Raw genomic sequence first — 19,441 nt, 5'->3', positions numbered from 1 at the left:
GTCATTTCTACTAACCTGCAATTAAAAGACTCAGCATTTGTTCTCATCGCTTTCTGAAATTACATTTTCCACTTCCTAGGCCCTGGCCTCGGGCAGTGGATTTTTGAAGTAATCATGCCTTGGTAATTAATGTTTAAAGATGAATGTTGCAACTTTTAACACAGTGTGTTGCTGAGTAAACAGCAAAAAGAATAAAAAAAAATACAAGGCTTTTACTGGAAGCTGCAGGTTTTGGAGACATTATCCTTAGAGCTCCCAGCTGCAGTACATTTGGTTACCCCTTCCTCTGTGCTTGCAGATGGGGGAGACGGCCATGCTTAAAGAAAAGCAGAGGAAAATAAACACCACATTTAATCTGTCATTTCTTTGTGCTACTGACTCATCACCCCAGAAAGCTTGCTGGGAATGATTAACTCACGCAGAGAGGGAAGGAACAAATCTTTGACAAATGGTCTGTACCTGTAACATGGCCAATGCCATTTTTGATTTTTGCAAAAGGGTAGGAAGACAAGGGATGAAGTAGAAAGACAGGAAGGGGTAAAAATTGAAGGAGGGGAGGGTAAATTGTGGTTATAAGTTCTCTTTCTATTTCATGTCACTTTGTTTGTCCTGAGTTTGCCTTTCTCTGTAGAAGCAACATCTTCCAATCTGTTACTAAGCCAGCTGGATTTACCTGTGACAGTAGCCCATCCTGCACAGGGCTCCTAAGACAGGAAAAGTGGGAAAGCACTCCTGTGATCTCGTGAGTGATTTCTGTCAAAAGGGGCAGGGGAATCACACTGTACCATGGGAAGGGTGCTGTTTTCCATACACGAAGACTTTTGTGGTCTGGCAAAGGCCAGTGACAAAATTCTAAACAGATCAACTGGAACAAGAACAGAATACTGCTTTTGGATAGTTTTATTTCTTTTTCTCCCCCTGTCCCCTTCTTTTTTGTCCTCCAAAAAGAGAATAAAATTCCCAATCCAACAAGCATGTTAGCTAACCAAGTTTGAAGCAGGTGCTTTAGGCTTTGTTACTCTTTGATGTTCTTTCTACTCAGAAGAAACCGAAACCTAAAGAGCTCGTGGAAGAACTCCTTGTGTCTGATTCTTCATTTAAGTGGGAAAATGGAACCTCCCAAATATAATCTTGTCTTTCTTGAAATGAAGAAGACTGTAAAAAAGATTAGTAAAAGACACATTCAGCACTAGTCATACTCATTTGGGTAACAGGCAAGTTTCTGCCTGTGCTCACTTCTACTATTCATTATGAATGTGTATTAGTGACTTCCTAAGCAGTGATCACAGCAGAACAGTAAATGAAGTATTGCTTTCTGCTTCAATAATTTCCTGTTCTTTTAGCATTGTTTATCAGGATGATGATACGTTAACTGGATACCCAGTGCTTAGCTATTTTATTATCCATTGCTTTAGTTATCTGCCCAGATTCCTCATCCTAAAAGGATTAAGCTAATTTTAGATGATTTTGCTCTTGAAGCACAGTGATTTTGAATTGTTTCATTTGTTTGTTTTTATGACTTCTTTAAAAGTTATCCAGTAAAAATGAGGGCCTACTTGTACCAAATTTAAGCCTACTCAAAATATCTTTTTGTGGTTTTTTTCTGTTGATTTTTCTGACAGATCTCTTAAAAAACAGAGGTCCAGAAAGCACTTCTGCAGGATACAGAACGCTTCAGTTACACTTCATGTTACATGACACAGATCATTCAGCATTTTGCTAGAATGAAGCATTACCAAGTCCCATGGAAAAGAAAATTCCTTGGGATTAAGAGCAGTGTGTTTTTCAATAAAAGTTTAATCCTAAACAGATCATTCAAATGGAGTATAATAAAGACTACTACAGCTAATGAAAAGATTTTGTTCAACTCAGTGGGCCCTCAAACAGGCAGACATAATATGCTTGCGCTTGCTAACAGTGTTCACTGAACTGTGTTTCCTTCCCTAGACTGGAAATTAGATTTCCTTCTCCATTGTCTGTATAGAAAAACTCAAACTACTCAAGAAGATCATGTGGGAGCCCCTGTGTTTAGAAGAAGGAGCTGCATTTGAATAAAAGATACTTCCCAGCTTCACGTCCGGCTACTGAGCAGTGGTCAAAAGAAGTGTCTTTACCAAGCTTTTGAGCTGAAGCCCTACAGCAGACGGTGTTGTGTCCACTGCACACACTGCCGTGCTGCAATGAGGGACTGTACAAGATCCGGCATAAATGAACAGGAAGCAGCCATCTCACGCACCAGCTCACGTGTGTGTGCACATGTTTGCGCTGGGGAGCAGGTGTATTAAGCCACCCAAGTTTATACACCTGTTTATCAATTTTTGTCTGTGCTCCAGTCCCAGTTTCAAATTCAAATCCTGTCTGGACTTAAAATCCTTTGTTCTTATCTTGCCTACTTTGAAGGCTCTGGACCTGATTTGGGCAGGCTCCAGCACTGTCAGCTGTCTGTGGACCACACTTCAGTTGGTACATTTTTATCTAGAGGACATTTTGAGAAACATATGACTGCTGACTTCCAAGACCATTTCCTAAGGACCAGGACTCAACAAGAAGCAAGCAGATGCACCGGAACAAATTGATCAGAGGCACAGTCACCCAAGTATCAGGGATGAGGGTAAAATAGGGATCTGGCACCACAGCATAATTTGCTCTCTTTGGTTTGTTTTGTCTTCTGCTCTTTCTCCTCCTTACTTCTTCACTTTTAGAGTGAAAGTAGCCAAGGTTATTTATGCTCCAAATTTCTTTTCTTGTGCTGAAACTGGCAGTGAATGCTGTAAGTTTTCCTGCAGGAAAACCTTTCTTTAAAGGTGCCACATGCTACAGTTTCTCTCCAGGAGCATGGGATAGGGAGACAAAACTCTATTAGTAACCCTTTTGCTATGTAACCTTTCCTTAAAATGCCAGCAACTGAGCTTCCACAGAGAGCACAACAAATATTGAAAGAGGAATTGAAGGACATTATGAAAGGAGAAAGCAAGAAAGGGGATCTGCTCAGACAAGTTTCTCAGGAAAGCTGATGTAATATGTACTGTAGAAAATCCTAGCAGTTGACATAACTAACTTTCTTTCTAAATAGCTGTGGATCCCAGCAAGCTGGGAGAAACAAAGTGTACATCTGGGAATACAGCTGAGCAGACTGTTTTGTCCAAAAGAAATATAGTAGGTGTAAAACTTCTTTTCAAAAGATGTCACTGAGGTTTAATTGATAAGTGTCCTTTTAATTAAGGCTGAGCAACCAGTGGATGAAAGTCTCGTTTCTTTTGGGGCTCTTCATGGTGACACTGTAACATTAACTCCCGAGCTATGGGAGTACTCAAGAGGCTGCTGTTGGGATGCCCTGGAGTGCAGTTCTGTAGCAAGCATTCAGTCCAATTCCTAGAGTTTAGCAAACGTTTAACAAGCTTTTTAGCAGCTGTCTTGAAAATTGCCTGACTTTATATTGACTGACTTGCACATATTTCAGTCTGCTTTCCTTGTGAATTACTGTTCTCAGCATGTGTGTTGTACACCTGTCTGCACCTGTGTATATATAGTTTGGGAATCTCTCTCCCTCCCTGACAGAGACATGCAAGGTCTTTGAGATACTGAAGATATTAGACTTTTGTGGCAGCAGGTGGCTGGATACTAAAGGACTTCTGGATGTTCTCTGCAGGGGAGAGGCTGCAGGGAACTGTGGTCTCTGTCAGCCTTGGAGACTCCAAAAGACCCAAATCTGGAGGATATCAGGTGTTCTTATTCCACTTTTCACAAAGGTTGAGGGTTGGTTGCAGCTTGAAGTGCTTCATCTTTAAAAATGCTAGCTCCTCTACTTTGTTTCTCCTGGTGCATCTAGAGCAAAATACTGTATGTGCAGAGACTGATAAACAGAGAGTGCCATTGGAAGTGCTGCTTTCAGGTAGCCTAGTTCATAAAAATTGGATAAACTGGCAAATAAAACATCGCAGCACATGGACTGTTATGGGTTGATTCAACATTATGAACAGAAGAAGAACTGTACAGATGGAATGTCTATTATGAAAATTATATTTAGTTATAAGGCTGACATACATGGTCTGTTACCTCCTTTATACAAATAGTGTTAGCATGGCGGGAATGATTTCATGCTAAAGAGTGGAGTGTGTGGTTATTTTCGTAAGGTTTTTGTGGATAAGACTGGAGAAAGCTGCAGGAGATCCCTAATGTTTTTGATAGCACTATTGTCATGTCAAAATATCATGTGCCAACTTCTTGCTTTGCTGTAAATTGGTTATAAGGAAAACTCAGGCAGTAGGACCGACAGTGCTAAATGTTGTCTTGGAGTGGAATATTGAGTGACCATTGTTGAATTCTTGGGAGTGTTTGAATATTCTTCCTTTGTCTCTGATACATACCCACTCCTCTGCATTTTCTATTCTGTTCTAGGTGGAGTTTGGATAAGACCTGTCAAGGGAGCTTCTTGGCTTTGGGACTACCTAGTGATAGTGATCTTCAACCACAGTTTTAGAGGAGTGGCACCAAAAAGCCAGCTGTTATGCTGAGTACTTTACAGGACAAGTAACATTCCCTGCTTCCTCAGCTACCTGAAAATCAAGCCATAGATACTGAGCTTCAATTTGAATAGGGTAAGTCAGAAACCTGCATACATTGCATGATTGAGTTTAAAATATAGTTATCAGCCTATCATACAACTGTTTGAAACAAAGCCAGGGGAAAAATCACTAGAGCACAATGTTGTGTAGAGGACACTGGCAATCTCTCCCTGTTGCACTACAACTACAGTGAATGAGGTCTCCTTAGTACACCCTGGTGCTGTACTGATGTTGGGTTGCATTTCGAGAACTTCCTAAGTTACAGCAGTGCTGAGGCTGGAGAACTGCAGCACGTCCACTGGAAAAGTCCTGCCCGCTGCCAAGAAAAGTCTTGCTTCTTGGCCATGACAAAAGCTCAAGATTTCTTTGTGCACCCTGTTTACTTCCTAAACTGCAAAGTGCAGAAGACATTTAAGCTGACTAGTTATTGAAGAGAATAAAGTAGCAGTCTACCTTTTTATTTTGCTAGGTTAAAAACCCGAAGATCAGAAAGATGTCAAAGTAACAACTCTCTATCCCTAAAGATACAGTCTTCAGAAAGGTTATTATATATCTAATGAGACAGTAACCTTTCAAAAACCTCTCTATCTAGGATACAGTATTCCTAAAGCATCCCTTAAAGTTACTGTATCCCCAAAGATACAGTAACCTTTCAAACCGCTCAATTTGGATTTTCCTTGTGATTTGCTGGGCTCTGTTTAAGAAGAGTTTTCCCCATCTAAGATCTTGGTGGCTCCAGTGGTGATGGAGGAGGAGTAGTGTAACAGGCTGCTCTCCTTTTGTATCGAGATGAAAACCGGGCTCCTGTGAGCCTTTAGGCTGGCATTTGATAAAACTTTGTTCCTTTGCCATTCCCACTAAATCCTCTCTGGTGTCACACTCACCTACGAAGCCCTTTTCCTTTCCCACACAACCCCCATGCATGCTGTTGTTTCCTTGAAAAAGTCCATTTGTGGCTAGAAAAGCTCATATCAGATACAAAGTTATTTAAATCTCTCATGATTTCTTATGTTTGTTCTTTTGACATATAGGCATAGCTGCTAAAAGTCTGAGAATGGTTGCTGCTTCTGTTTGAATTTCTTCCCTCTCCACCCTTAAACTTGATGACATTTTTAACTTCAAATTGTGTAGAGGGGAGCATATTAAACACTAGGTCTCAGAGAAATGGGACATGATGCAACTGTAGCTTTAGGTGCTGCAAATGGCCCAAATCACCATATTAAAAATTAACAACTTTTTCGGTTTAAAGTGTGATCAGTCCCTCAAAAAAGCTACATGAAATCCATTTTCTGGGTGATGAAACATATGCCTGCCTAGTTTGCTTCCTATTAGGTTATTAACACTCGTTGCATCTGTAACTGCTGGTTATCGAAGAAAGGACTTAACTCTCTGCCAGAACCCTGTGACTAATTAAAACATTGCCTTTAACGTTTAACGAGAAAGTTGGTGCATTCACCAGCAAACTGTTTTAGACTCCTAATCCCCTGAAGCACAAATGGCACATAGTGCATCATAGTTAGCAAGCGGATTTGAGAAAAACACACAGTCAGAGAAGCACAGCTTGTTGCATAATTTAAAAATGATTAGTTGATTTCTTCTTACTTTCTCCACCAGTACTGAATGTTATGCATGCTAACTAGTATTCCCCTCTCAGCAAGGTATCCAGACCTTGTAGGGCCAGTTTTTTCTCCCAGTAAGACCTTTGCATCATAAAAAGTCCCAGACAAAACATGCCCAGGGGGAAATCCCATGCTTGTAGGAACTTTCAAGCCTTTTCAACCATTTGCTTGACTAGCTACTTGTCTTGGGTGGAGGAGAATGGCCTGTTAGAAAGTGATGGCCAACATAAATGGAGAAGAACAAATAAGACAGCTGAGGGTGTGTCTAATGGATTTGAATATCCAGGACAAGAAAGGAAGTTCAGCTCCTCACCTGTGCCAGACTTGGGCAGAAGAACAGAGCTGGTAAATTTTAGCTCTGTCAGAGAATTCTGCCATCTTGGAAATGGGACTGGATTTACACTGAAGAAGCCTCACATGAGGAGAGTAACTTTTGGGATACTATGGGTCCTCATTACTAATTTTATAAAGATTAAAAAAAAATACCACAAGCTGTTTCACAATGCATTTACAGAGAGAATGGTAAGAGCAGTGAATAGTGCATTTTATCACAAATGGTTCATTTAACAGATATTAAATATGCATCTGAACACTGTCACTTTGAGGCACATTCCTAATCTGACTTTCTCCCTGCTTATAGCAGTATAAATAAGAATTATTCTATTGAAGTTAGCAAAGTCATTACCTGGTATTAAACTTGGAATAGTCTTGCTTTTTACCTCTACACCAAATCCCATTCAATTCAGTATGAATACAACAGTACATTTAAGTGGAATGCAAGAACAGAGACAATTGGAAAATCTGTGTCCTAAATTCAGTGTAGGGTTCTGGAGCGGAATTTCCATCTGAATACTCTTGAACATTACAGCATAAATATTATTTTCATGCAATATAATCTAGTTTATTTTCCCCAGAAAGAAATATATTTTCTTTTTTTTTTTTTTTTTTGCAAACAGAGGCCATATAAAACACATGGTTGTCTCCTGAGCAAATATCTCAAAGACCATAGCTTATACATTGTAAAAAACCACATTACTTCTGTTTTGAAGCTAACTGCTGGTTTTCAGTCTATCAGCATTTTTATTCCATACCAGTTTTCTGCACAGGGGAAAATATACACCCTTGGAAGGGTAACAACTATGATAAGTTGTTAAAAACAGATTATCTCAGAAAGTAATTTTTTCCATTATGAAAGTGGCTTGTCATATATTAGTGAAATGAATTAGTCACTTAGCACACCTTTCACAATCTCAAAAGAATTAGATTATGGCCTATACATTCCCATGTGTGACAGGAGCAGCTCTTCTCTTTGTACATACAACACTATCACTCCACAGTTTCTGATTATGTTTTATTCACATGGAACCATAAATCACTCATAAATCAGTCCAAAAACTAAAACTAACCAAACCAGTTCATATTTTTCACATGAGATATTCTATTTGCACACCTTTCCAGATTAAACATTTTTTGTTGGGATATAGAAGGATTCCAGGTACGTGATATTCCATGGAGAAAAGGTGACAGCATGACATTTGGAAGATGTATGCATGGGGAAGGGAGGAAAGTAGGAAAGCAATGGAGAAAGAAAGGGACATTTGCTTTTGATCCTTTCAGTTGAAGAAAGTCAACTGAGCAATAGCTACCCAAATCATCCTTTGATTTATCCCTGTTTTCTGGAACTATTCAGAGTAGAGAAGGCTGAAATGACATCTCATCAATGTATGTGAAAGGAGAGTGTGAAGAAGAGGGACCCAGGCTCTTTCCAGCAGTACCCAGTGATGGGACCAGAGACCATGGGCACAAACTGAAACACAGAAGTCGCAGTCTGAACATCAGGAAACGTTTTTTCACTGTGAGGTTGACTAAGTGCTGACACAGGTTGCCCAGGGAGGTTGTGGAGTCTCCATCCTTGGAGATACTCAAAACCTGGACAACCATCAGTAGGCAAGCCAATTTGAGCAAGAATATTGGAAAAAGTGACCTCCAGAGAACCCTTGACCTCAGCCCTTGTATGATACTGTGATGCCACTTTGGTCTCCTGTCAGTGAGAAGGTGATGCCGCTCGTTTGCTTGGTGGCTCCCTTCAATCAGGAACAGCAAATATTAGAAATGCAGAGGGTGCTCCAGCAGCCAGGAGCTCTGGAAGGGACGCCAACAAGCACTTAAAGTTTGCAGTGGGAAGGAGTGAAATGCTTGTGGGGTCAGGATAGGCAACTTTGCATCTGGCAAATAATTGGAAACAAAGGAAGAGCTCAAGAATCATGTGTTACTTCCACTTCAATCACTCAGAGAAACATTCCTATCCTTTTTGTTTCAGAGGGGGAGAACTGTGACATAACTAATAAATATACTTTAAGTATCAACTGATTACTACAGCTTTGTGCCAGAGGCATTGGGAGCACAGAAGGGATGCTGAGAACTACTGTGAAAGGACTTGTCATGTGCAAAAGTTAAGCAGAGAAATCTGGATGCCTGAGTTTTATGACATTTGATTCCAGTGAAGACTACACTGAGGCCTCGGTAGTTTCTGGGGTTGTCATCGTGTTTTCCATACTGATTTATTGAATCATTCTCCTGCACAGGATGAAGATAAGCACATCAAAGGGGGCTTAGGTCCAGGGGCTTTACAGTGCCAGTTGCTGGTACCTACAACACTTAGCTCTGGCCATAGACAGGAATCCCAGACTTTGGGACTGCACTGTGATCACACTGGGGGAAATATAGAAAAAAGGGTCACACACCTCCCTCTGTCTCCTTTGACTAGCTTGTCTTCTTGAATGCCAGCTCTCCTACATGCTAAAAAAATAGTTGAACTGGACTTAGGGCAGTGCAGGGCATCAGAAAACTTTAGAAGGCAAGTTCAGTGCCAGGTTCAACACTGCCTTTTCTCAGAATGTCACCTCCCTGGAACAGCTTCCCACGAGCAGGGCAAGAAAAGGTGTCAATTTCTTTCTTTAGTGAATTTTGCAAAAGGATGGGACAGAGGAGGCTGAAACATTCAAAAACAAGAACTCTGTAATGATGAGTTTAAGCAAAAATGCAGCACTTTGAAATCGTACCTGGCACATTAGGGCAAGATATAAAAGTGCAAATGCAGCTTTAATGTAGAAGTAGCAAGTTTCTGTCAAACTGAAAATAGAACATCTTGCCAAGTTACAAAGAAGGCATTTTTTTCATACTCTGCAGTAGACAACCCTGTTATTAAATAATAATGCCTTCATCTCTTGGTGGTGCTGTTGGAAGTGGAAAAGGAGCTCTTTTCACAGCTTTTCTAGTCTGTCTTTGCTTCTAATAAATGCAAGTGCCTGGGTTTCTCTAACAGGGACCTCAGAGAAGCACTGCTGGGGTTAACATATTGTTTTGCCCAGGCATATACAAATATATTGCAGAAGGCACTATGCAAATAGTGTTCACAGAGTTTATAATTTCCTGTTGGAACAGCAAAGAAAAGAAGGTCATTGATTTAAACCAGAGAATACAAATGATTTCCTGCCCACAAAGCTGCCAAATGCTTGGAGTTATTGATTTTTTTTCCCCTCCCTGCTGCTAACCAAACACTTCTAGTCCTGTCATGGGCATCATCAGCTTATTGACTAAGTAAACATAACCGTTAAGCTGAGCATTTTAAAAATAATAGAAAATTATAGTGACTATAGTTTAAAAAAAAAAATAAAAGGAGAGGAGAGGAAAAACAGTTCCTGAAGTTAATTAACTTTTATGTAAATTCAAATTTCTGGAATTTAGGTTTGCATCCAAAAGGGAGACAAAGCAGAGAAAGAAGACTCAGGGAAAAAAACCAGAAACCCTTTCCTAAAGAAGCCAAAAAGAAGAGGGTGCAAGGAAGTGGGTACTTCAGATTTTTATGACCAAAAGTAAAATAAAAATAACTACAAAATTGAGATTGAAAGGGTAAAACTGTGTGACAGCAGCATGGTGAAGGCATGTTTTTATTTATTTATTTACTTATTAGCAGCAGGAGGTCTGTGCTGTGGTCTGAATATTTTTTTTTGAAGCCAGGGCTGAGCACAGCTGATGCCTGGCCTTGGAACGTGTCAGTTCGAAGATAACACGTACGGTATTAATAAATGTAGAACAATACTTGCTGTCAAGTTGGTTACAAGGCAGTAGTTCACTGAAGGAGGCCTGACAATGTCAAAAAGCATTAGACCAGAGCCAGCAAATGCTTTATACGCTACAGCTGAACCTAAAAGATGAATTGATGCCCTGGATCTGACTTTAAGGCATCTGTCTGCTCTGAAGAGCGTGTGTTTGAAGAAGCAGGGAAACAAGTTGCTTTTTACTCCTCCTCCAGCCATCTGCTTACATGCAGAAGGCAGGAGCAAGACACAAGAAAAATCCTAGTGTGTTGTAAATGGACTGGGATGCCTCACGGACAAAAACAGTCTTTAAAAGTAGCAGCACACACTCAGGAGAGATGTTTAGAGGCAACTCTGACCAGCAGGGAGGCAGCTACCAGGCTGGGACACTGCAGAGAGAGCTGACTTTCCCGTGGGACTCGCTGTTGCAGGTGCTGTGCTGGCTTCCCTGGCCCTGAGCCTTGTGGTCCTTCGGTGTGAGAGTTAGCAGGGAGAGAAGAGCCAGTGGGAAGAGACACCAGGAGGGAAGTAAACAGGCAGATTACAAAGTGATGAAAAATCAGGGTATCGGTGTTCTACAGTGACTTAGAAAAGGTGTGACCATTTCCTCCACCCCCTCACCTTCATGCCTGTCGACTGAAGAATACTATTAAGTTAGGTAGTCACAGATTATTAATGACCTGTTAACAGCTTCTTTAATTTTCTAATAAGTGCCAACTGCAGCTGCTATAATTATTCTGCTGGTCCTACAACACGCCCTATGCCAGACTGCAAAATATTTGCCTGGAACACGTTGTTGTGCCTCTTAACATGCGTGCACTGCACATGGGCGATTTCATACCTAAGTAAAATTACATCTTAGACTGTCAGAACCTTTTGCAGTCATTGAATGTTGGTATCTTCCAGCAAAGTAGGAACCAGGATGTGTTTAGTCACCTATTTTTACATGTGTGAATTAAGACAACCAAAGTTTATAGTTTTAGCCACAGTGATACAGTAAGTCAGTCCCTGAGCTGCTTGTGAAACCTGGGAGCACTGTCTTCTACTTTGCTTGTGCTGGCATCATTTGAACTGCAAAAATCAGGGGTAAATTGAAAGTAAGGCTAAGTAGGGGCTTTTTCTATCAAAGCAGAGGTTCCTGGGAGTAACATTGTATAAAAGTAATGGTATCTCTTCATCACTCTTCCTAATTCCCACGGAGACAAAGCTGAGTAGTGTGTGATGGGAAAACAAAACATAAACAAACAGAAAAATGTGTGTGTTGTGGCCAAAGTATTTCCTCTTCAGCCTTCAATTTAAGAAGTCTGTGGGCACAGATGCCTACCGGCATCATTAGCAGCAGTCATTCCCTGCTAACTGGTCCTGTTTCCTTTTCTAATGGATCACAGCACACTATGTGTCTCATGTGTGCCACATTTGTCAAATTTCATTGTATTGAGCCCTTGGTAATCCAGCATTTGATCAATAAACCCCACAAACAAGTATTTGAAGATTACAGTAGCAATAACGTATGTTGTTAGCAGACCTATTTGAAAGCTGCTAGTGAGGATGTGTCTTGAAAATGCCATAAAGCAGATGCTGAATTTTCAAAGATCCCAGATGGCAGTTTTAGAAAACAATGATTCTGTAAAGGTATTGCCTGTTGAGCACACACAAAGCACACAATGTTTTGAAAAATCAGTAGCTACTGCCCAGATGAAGTCAAAGGTCTGACTCCAGATGCTGCACGTGCAGTGTGACAGGTTCCATCACTTCCTTTGGCCTTTTGCACCCTCCATCTTGCACAGCTCTGTGCACAAGTTAACAAGCTGGATCTGTCTGAACAGAAACCTTCAAGTACTATGAGAATTTCTTTTCTTTCTTTTATTTTTGGTGGTTCCCATAATAAGTTTTTTTCCTCCTTTTTGTCATTCTGAGAATAGAATGTTTCCAGGTCAGAATCCCTGTTGGTCTTGTGCTGTTTTTGGTCCTCAATGCTTATTAAAAAGTCACGAGTCTTTGAGGTTAGTTTTTCCCCAGATCCTAATTTGTGTTAACAGATTTAGCTGATACTGAACCAGTTCTGCTCATATGGGCAAGGACCAACTTCTGGAAATGATCCAGATGTCCAAGATGTTCGAAAGTAATTAGTTTTCCTCAAAGCCTTAGGCTTTAAGTGTTGATCTGATATATTTAAAAGGGACTTGACTTTCAGAGGAAGGGTAGGATCTTTCTTTTTTTGAAGGAAGGGCCCTTCTGGGAGGGCATAAAGATGGGCACTTGAAATAAACTTGCCACATCTGAGGATCTGGGGGGAATTAGGGTAGCATTTTTTAAACTATGAATAATAGCAGTGTGTTTGTAAAGTACCAAAAGTATGTACTGCTACAATATTATATAATAAAACACATTAGATCAGCAAGGGTTTTGGCCATAGGGCTGCAAACCTCCCTGGCTCTGATGATATTTTAAAAGCTTTGTAAATCAGGCTCCATGCTGATCACAGCAGAGCAGATCACATCTTTTACCCCCTCATTTCTGGAAGCAGACACGTTACAAGGGAGCAAGCATCTTATGATTTACACCATGCTCCTGCTTTAAACATTTTTTCCCTATGACTGCCTCCCCTGGCATTCAGTTCCTTTAGGTTACCATCTACTGCATGCCTATTTAATGCATGCATGTGGATCAGATTATTGAAGTTAGTAAGACTACAGACAAGCATAAGCCTTATCAGGATTGGAGTAAGAGGTTGTAAACTTCCAGGTTGGTATTAACTTTTAACATAGCCACATACAGTTCCTAGCCCAATGGCATTTGCAGTACTTCTGTGAGCTTTTGTGACCAGTTTTCTTTCTCTTTGTGGGAGAGAGAAAGCCAAGAAGGTTATCACAGACTCCTTGCGTTTCTTGATTTTTTTCCACATCTCAGGATTTAGTAAGTTGACCTAAAGCTAGATAGGTCACTGGGTTTTGCTTTGAGATTTTGCCAGTGTCTTTGGCATAGTGAAAATATTGGACAGAGATAAATGCCCACAAACTGCCAAGAAAGCTAACTAGTTACCACTTCATAGAAAGTATCGCGAACTCTTTGATCTTTCCATGAGAAATTGTTTTGTACTCTTCATTGCTCCCTTACCTTGAAGGTTCAGTGAACCTATTTTAGGAAACCATACACAGAAAACGCACATCACACTAAAAAAACCTCCCTGGCCTTACAGTCCCTTTCTGCTAAGCACAGAGGGGTATTCCATCTCATCCTGGCAGCACAAGACAGCCAAAGGACTGTATCTGCTATTTCTTTACGTGATTCTTTTGTTTTAACGTGCCCATTTGGAAGCTGGGCTGTGACGCTTGCTGTGGGGAGGTGCAGGTACAGCACAGAGCAGTTCTTTTAAACCTTGGATTGCAGCACCCATGACCTCCCTCCCAGCGACAAGGAAGCCAAGAAACTGTCCCAGAGCTTTCCTGGGTAAACCACTCACTGTTAAAATCAGAAGCATCACTGATCTTTTCTTCCTGCACCTTGGATACAACTTTTTCATTTACCCTACTTATGAATTCTTGCTCCTAAATCCTTCCCAGTTCACCTCTAAAACACCAAAGGTGAACATTCACACCTTCTTCCCCCTTCCATGGTGTCCAATTACAGAAACATACAATTAGGGGTGCTAATGACAGATTATGAGGCATTAACCTATAATGCCATCCTCCAATAACAGCAAAAATGGGTCACACTGTAGCTATAATTATCCTGGTTCTCTAGTAACACGCCCTAGTCGTGCCTTGTTTCTGTGATATCCCTTGTGTTTCAGTACAAAGTACAGGCAGCTCTAGATGTCTTAGAGAGTGATCTGGAGCAGATTGTTGATCTGGCTTGCACATGGGCACGGCCTTCAGAAAGACTGAACAATCTAGACTGTAGCATCTTTCCAACTTTAAGAAAGCCAATAAAGGATTTGAGCACCTGCCTTTGTAACCTGTAGTCAGGAAGACAGACTCCATTTCACAGAGAGATAAACTGAGGGACAGCAGGAGAAGGCTCCTTGGACAATGGGAATGGTGGCTCCACTGCTTCTGTCTGCTCAGCACTGGGGTGGTGGTGCAATAGTCTGCAGGGTAAGAGGGCACATAGAGAGGTGAAGGTGGGTGGGCAGGAAGAAGAGAAATGCGGTGCAGGTGAGCTCACTGGATGAGACAGTGTAGCTTAAGAGCACAAAGGGAAGTAGTCTGTGATAGTGGAATAGAAATGCTATTTTATAAATAGAACAGAAACATGAAAATAAGAGTGCCCGAGAGAGGAAAGAAGGGAAATGAAACTAACGTATCTGAAGACACCATAGAGACTTTGTACTGGCTGAGAAGGCCACCTGCACTGCAGCCCCAGGAGGTGATACAGCTACAAGAGTAAAGTGGCTGTTTGGAATCCTTAATCACTTTATTGACTACTTTCACTTTCCTTGTTAATTAGCCAGCAGCAGAGGCAGAAAATAAACTTTGGACTACTGGCAAGCCAAGAAACAGTATTTCCAATATGTAGAGTGGTCCTTTCAAAGCATTTATACCAGGTAAGTTAGACATTTCTAGGAACTGATCCACAAGGAGACCCTGGAAGGGACCATTTCAAAGCTGGCTGAAAAGGTGTTTTACCTCCCTAAAGGCCAAAATATGCATTTTCAGTGCATCTGAAGAAGAATCACATAGGGGAGAAAAAAAAAAAAAAAGTATTACTCTGACTTTTGGTTTGACTGTGAATTAAGCAAACTTCTTTCCTACAAGTTTCTGAGGTTTTGGGTGAAAGCGGTTCATACACAAGACTTTGGTGTTTCTGAACATGCTGGCAGGGGTAAAATTTGTGCTGTTACTTCTCAGAAATGAGGTAAATAGTATGTTGAGACTATTTCTATGAAAAAAGGGGACTATAATATGCTGAAATCCTGTCAAAACACTCCTGCTATACTGTCCTGTTTTTGGTGACAGTACTGATGAAAGTATTTTGTAGGCAGTGAGTGTCAAGAATTTGTCTCTAAAATGTTGTCTGACATGTTATTAGTATAGAAATTGGCATACACCCAGATGCCTTATGGATCTTACAAGATCAATGAATGGGCAGGAAAGCAAGAATGTGAAATACAAGTGTGTGCTCGTGTGTGGTTTGCCTGACATTCCCCTCATCTTCTGTGGCTTCCTGGGTGGCTTGCAGAAAAGCTGGACCTAGGGCCAATTCAAATCCCACCAGCCCAAGGGGATGTTTTGTTGCAGAAGGGTCAGGCAGCGGTTCCAGCTATGAAGTTAGATGCTCAGGTCTATTGATAAATTTTAATTTAATTGCAATCTTTTCCACATTTATTTAGTGTGTCATGTCAATACCTCAGGACTACCATGGTTCAAGGTAGTTTAAAGGCTCTCAGTTGCTTACCTTGGTGGCCTGGCACTATATTGTATTGGCCAGGTGGGCAGGCACTGACCCAGACCGAGTTAGCTAGCAGTGATCACACTGAGTTTGCATGGACCACATTACTTCTCTCTTATTTCAGAGCAATATTATTGTTTACTGTTTGGTCTGTGATATGACCCAGAATCTGGAGATGCTGGGAGAGCTTGATAATGTTGGGAGGAGGAGAAGGAAGAGTAAATGCCTTCCCTATAGACCCTGCAGCCCCAGCTTCCTTGCTCAGTTCTGAGGAAAATAAAATTAATGTTTGAGGCTTGGTGAAAATGCCCTTGCTTCACCACTACCCGCCTTTGATCGAGGTGCCTGAGACGAACCTCTGCCACACAAATTTCAGAGACCAGACAGAAAATTCAAATTTGCGAAAATAAGGGAGACTCTCTAAAGGCCAGCCTATTTTTAGAAGATCCTCTGTGGAGAAAACAAAGTCTAATTAGAAACAGCCTTTACTGTTGCAGTAACTCACCATTTCACATGTGGCTCTGGGAGTCTTCTACCTCTCTGGGTTGACTAAGTCTCTTTAACTGCCTGACTCCCTCTCAGGTTCAAAGTCAATCCTGAATACTACCTTCTCCTCCATATCTTGCTATTTTCAAGACACAAAGTGAACATTACCGTTACTATGATGCTCTGCTCTTTATTAGTTATTTTTTGAGAACACTACTTATTATGATTTAATGTCTCTTCTCTTGGTGACTGTAGGTGAAGTGTTCCTGTGTGTGCTAATCTCCACTTAGTCTTTCTTACCACTGCATATGAGGTGGAGGAAAAGATGTCTCCAGAACAGCGTAGCTTGGAAACTGTGCTTTTTTAATTACCGGCTGTGAAGAAATCTGTTTTTCCACCAATTGACTTGCATACTTTTTTAGTGGTATAACAGGTTCTGAGGGGAGATCTCCACCACAGATAGCAACATGAACTTCCCTCCTTAGGAGGCAATTGCCCCTGTATCTGTAAGATTCTTCCAAATGCATTGTCTTACAGTTACCCTTTGTGGCAAATTAAGTGGAGGGGGTTTGGTCCTTCCCTCTGAGAGCCTCTACACCTTGCAGGCTGTAAGAAATTTTCAGAAATGCTCAGGACAGGAAGCATGCCTCTGGGCACGTCTCTGCTTCCCTTCCCTAGTGAGCCACCTCCACGGCACTTCAGCCGCAGATTGGAGCAACAAACACAGTTGGCCATAGGGCAGAAATCCGAGTGGCGAGTCCTTGCATACAACAGATCCTTACTGCATTTTGGTCTTCCACAAGCTGACACCATTAGTATCTCCACTGTCACCATTCAGAAGTCATCAGCAGCTGTGTGCCAAAAGATGTAATATCCAAGCATCCATTCCACCAGGGATCAGGATGGCAGGGAAGGAAAGCAGCAGCCCTCCTGTAAGGGATGCACTGGGCTCCAAGGACACTTCTGTCCTTGGCTTTGGAGGTTGACAGGGAATTGTGGGATCAATGAGAAGGTTTGCAAAGTCTTGAGAGGCTTGTTAAAACACTGAGCTCTGAACCTCTTCCCATAGTGTGCTGTCACTGGGAAAACAACTGATAAACAAGTGAGAGGAGAGCATCAAGGTCTAGCCAGAGGACAGGGTGGTCCAACCCATGGGCATCCCACTGTGACCAAAAGCAAGCAATGAAGATGTTCTCCCTACTAGATAAAGAGGACCTTGGGCACACCTCAGCCCTCCACATTTCTGCCTCACCAGGACCAGCAACAGACAGCACCTGCAGGCAGGGGCAGCACATCAGGATCAGCTAGGTGCTGCATGGGACAGGAGTGCATAATGGGTTCACCATTTCTCAGCAGCCAAACTCCCTGGCCAAATGTCACTGTCTCAGCACGACAGTGGTGGGGATAAGATTCTGTGTGAGCATGTGACTGATCAGCACAAAGCTCTTCCTGCTTTCCATCCATCTCCCTTGTTTGGGTGCAAGCAGAGCATGAGACCTAACAAACCTCAAACCCACTGACAGCGAGTTGCAGAGCCTCAAATTTCCGTTGTTTACTAGTCAGGTCCCCTGAGCCTCAGTCAGAACCTCCTCACTGGTGCAAGAGCTCCGTGTCTTCCCACTCTTACTCAGCAAACTGCCAGCAGCACCCCCACCCCCAGACATTTGCATTCAATTACCCTGAATTTCATCACAGAAAGCAAATTCTGCCTGGCCACAACTTTAGAAGGGGCAAAAACAAATGCCGCAGGTCACAACCTGTTATATCTTATCCTCCCTCCAGATTTACCATGTTTTTTTCCCCCCTCCCTGTTATGTGGTGTTGGTCTCAGATCCTCCTCTTGGCCAGATGAATCTTACAAGAAACTCAGTTATTAATCAGATTTTGCAGGGATTTAAGGAAAGTTGCAAACACAAGCATGCAAGCAGAAAGCTCTCACTATCCTTGTGAAAGGGCTACTGCTGTTTCTCTGTAAAACCACACTTGTATTTCCTCTGCTACAACTTCTCATGGCCCTCAAGTTCCTCAGGGGAAGCAATGAAGAAAACTCATCAGAGAAACAAATCAGGAGGAAGAGGACTGTACCAATGGCACAGTTTGGGCATTTTGGGACATAAAATAGATGTAACACCCATGTGCCTCTTTGTATTTCTACCACTACTGGTGATCCACAAATCTGAGTAAATTAAATAGTAAACTTAAATATTAGGAATTCTTAAAAATTAAGGCAACTAGTTCACAAGGGAAGCATTCACCTGAGGAATGCTTTACAATTACATGCTAGTGCCAACAGAGCACTACATGAAATTTATACTTGAGTTGCACTCTGTTTTCCTCAGGCTAGAGCATGCAAGAGGCAGCATATGGGCATGTCAGCAGAGTGGTGAACAGAGGGAGGCTGCCAATGTCACCCTGACCCAGCCAGGATGGGAAGAAGTCCTGGCATTTGCCTCTCCACCCTCTCTAAACTGTGGTTGCCGACTGAACAATACCTGACTAACACATACCTGAGGGATGCTAGAGGTGGTTTTCACAGCAGGACTCAAACGACCTTGCCCAAGTCACATTTCTGTAGCTGGTTTGGGCCTTGGTTTATTAACCAGCTCTCGCTGAGTGTAACATTTAGTCACACCATCATGTGACAAGTGTTTGGGATTAGAAATCCCAAACAGTTACCCCAATTATTCATATGTTTATGTGCCTATTTGAAAAGAGCAGCTTTTTGCTAATGTGATTTTTTTAATTGTTGTCAAAACCAGTCCTCTCTCCCATCCCAGCTGCAGGAGCATCAAGAGCATAAGTTGATACTCAGATGCTTGTTCAAGTCCCATCCTGCCACAGCCTGAAGCAACATGCTACTCCCCCACTGACGACTCAGCTTGAATCCTACTAACCTGCTGTGAGCAGGAACATTAGCTCAGGCTCTTCAGGTCACACAGTCCCCCTCTTACTCAAACGGTGGAAATGTTTAGTAGGTTGACTTTCTCAGAGGTGTTTCTTATTCTGCTGGGTCATTAATTCAAATGCCAAAATTGTGACTCATTAACGGGGCAAGTTTGGGCTAGGGGGTGCAGGAAGGAAGAAAAATAGCTTGCAAGAGCCTTCCTGTTTATCCACGGCTTGGGAAAAAAAATGACACAACAGAATACACACACCCTGGCTCCATTATCTTTGCTGGCACAGTGCTGGCTTGGCTCTGTCCCTTAAGACTCCAGGCCAAATCCATCCCTGCCTCGAGCATGTTTACTTTAGAGGAGTTTACTCGAGAGAAAAATCTGGC

At 41.9% G+C, this 19,441-nt stretch overlaps 2 protein-coding genes across 3 annotated transcripts in view; both read left to right on the top strand.

The window, feature by feature from the left end:
• The window catches only part of EGFR (epidermal growth factor receptor), a 1,326,436-nt gene that overhangs the window by 398,609 nt on the left and 908,386 nt on the right, over nucleotides 1-19,441 (top strand). The gene's annotated exons all lie outside the window — the stretch shown is intronic.
• LOC126647900 (cytochrome c oxidase assembly factor 1 homolog) overlaps nucleotides 1-19,441 on the top strand; it is a 51,681-nt gene that overhangs the window by 23,956 nt on the left and 8,284 nt on the right. Inside the window, exon 2 of one of the 2 annotated variants that reach the window (XM_050330494.1) lies at nucleotides 4,399-4,598. The gene's annotated coding sequence lies outside the window, so the exon portion shown is untranslated. Of the gene's footprint in view, nucleotides 1-4,398; nucleotides 4,599-14,812; nucleotides 14,831-19,441 lie in introns of those variants that run through there. The other variant, XM_050330501.1, reaches the window with a different exon arrangement.

The sequence above is a fragment of the Myiozetetes cayanensis genome, unplaced genomic scaffold, assembly GCF_022539395.1.
Source record: "Myiozetetes cayanensis isolate MyiCay16 unplaced genomic scaffold, myiCay2020 scf1, whole genome shotgun sequence".
NCBI lineage: Eukaryota > Metazoa > Chordata > Aves > Passeriformes > Tyrannidae > Myiozetetes > Myiozetetes cayanensis.
Note: the sequence above shows the minus strand (reverse complement) of the source record. Positions and strands in the feature narration are given on the sequence as shown.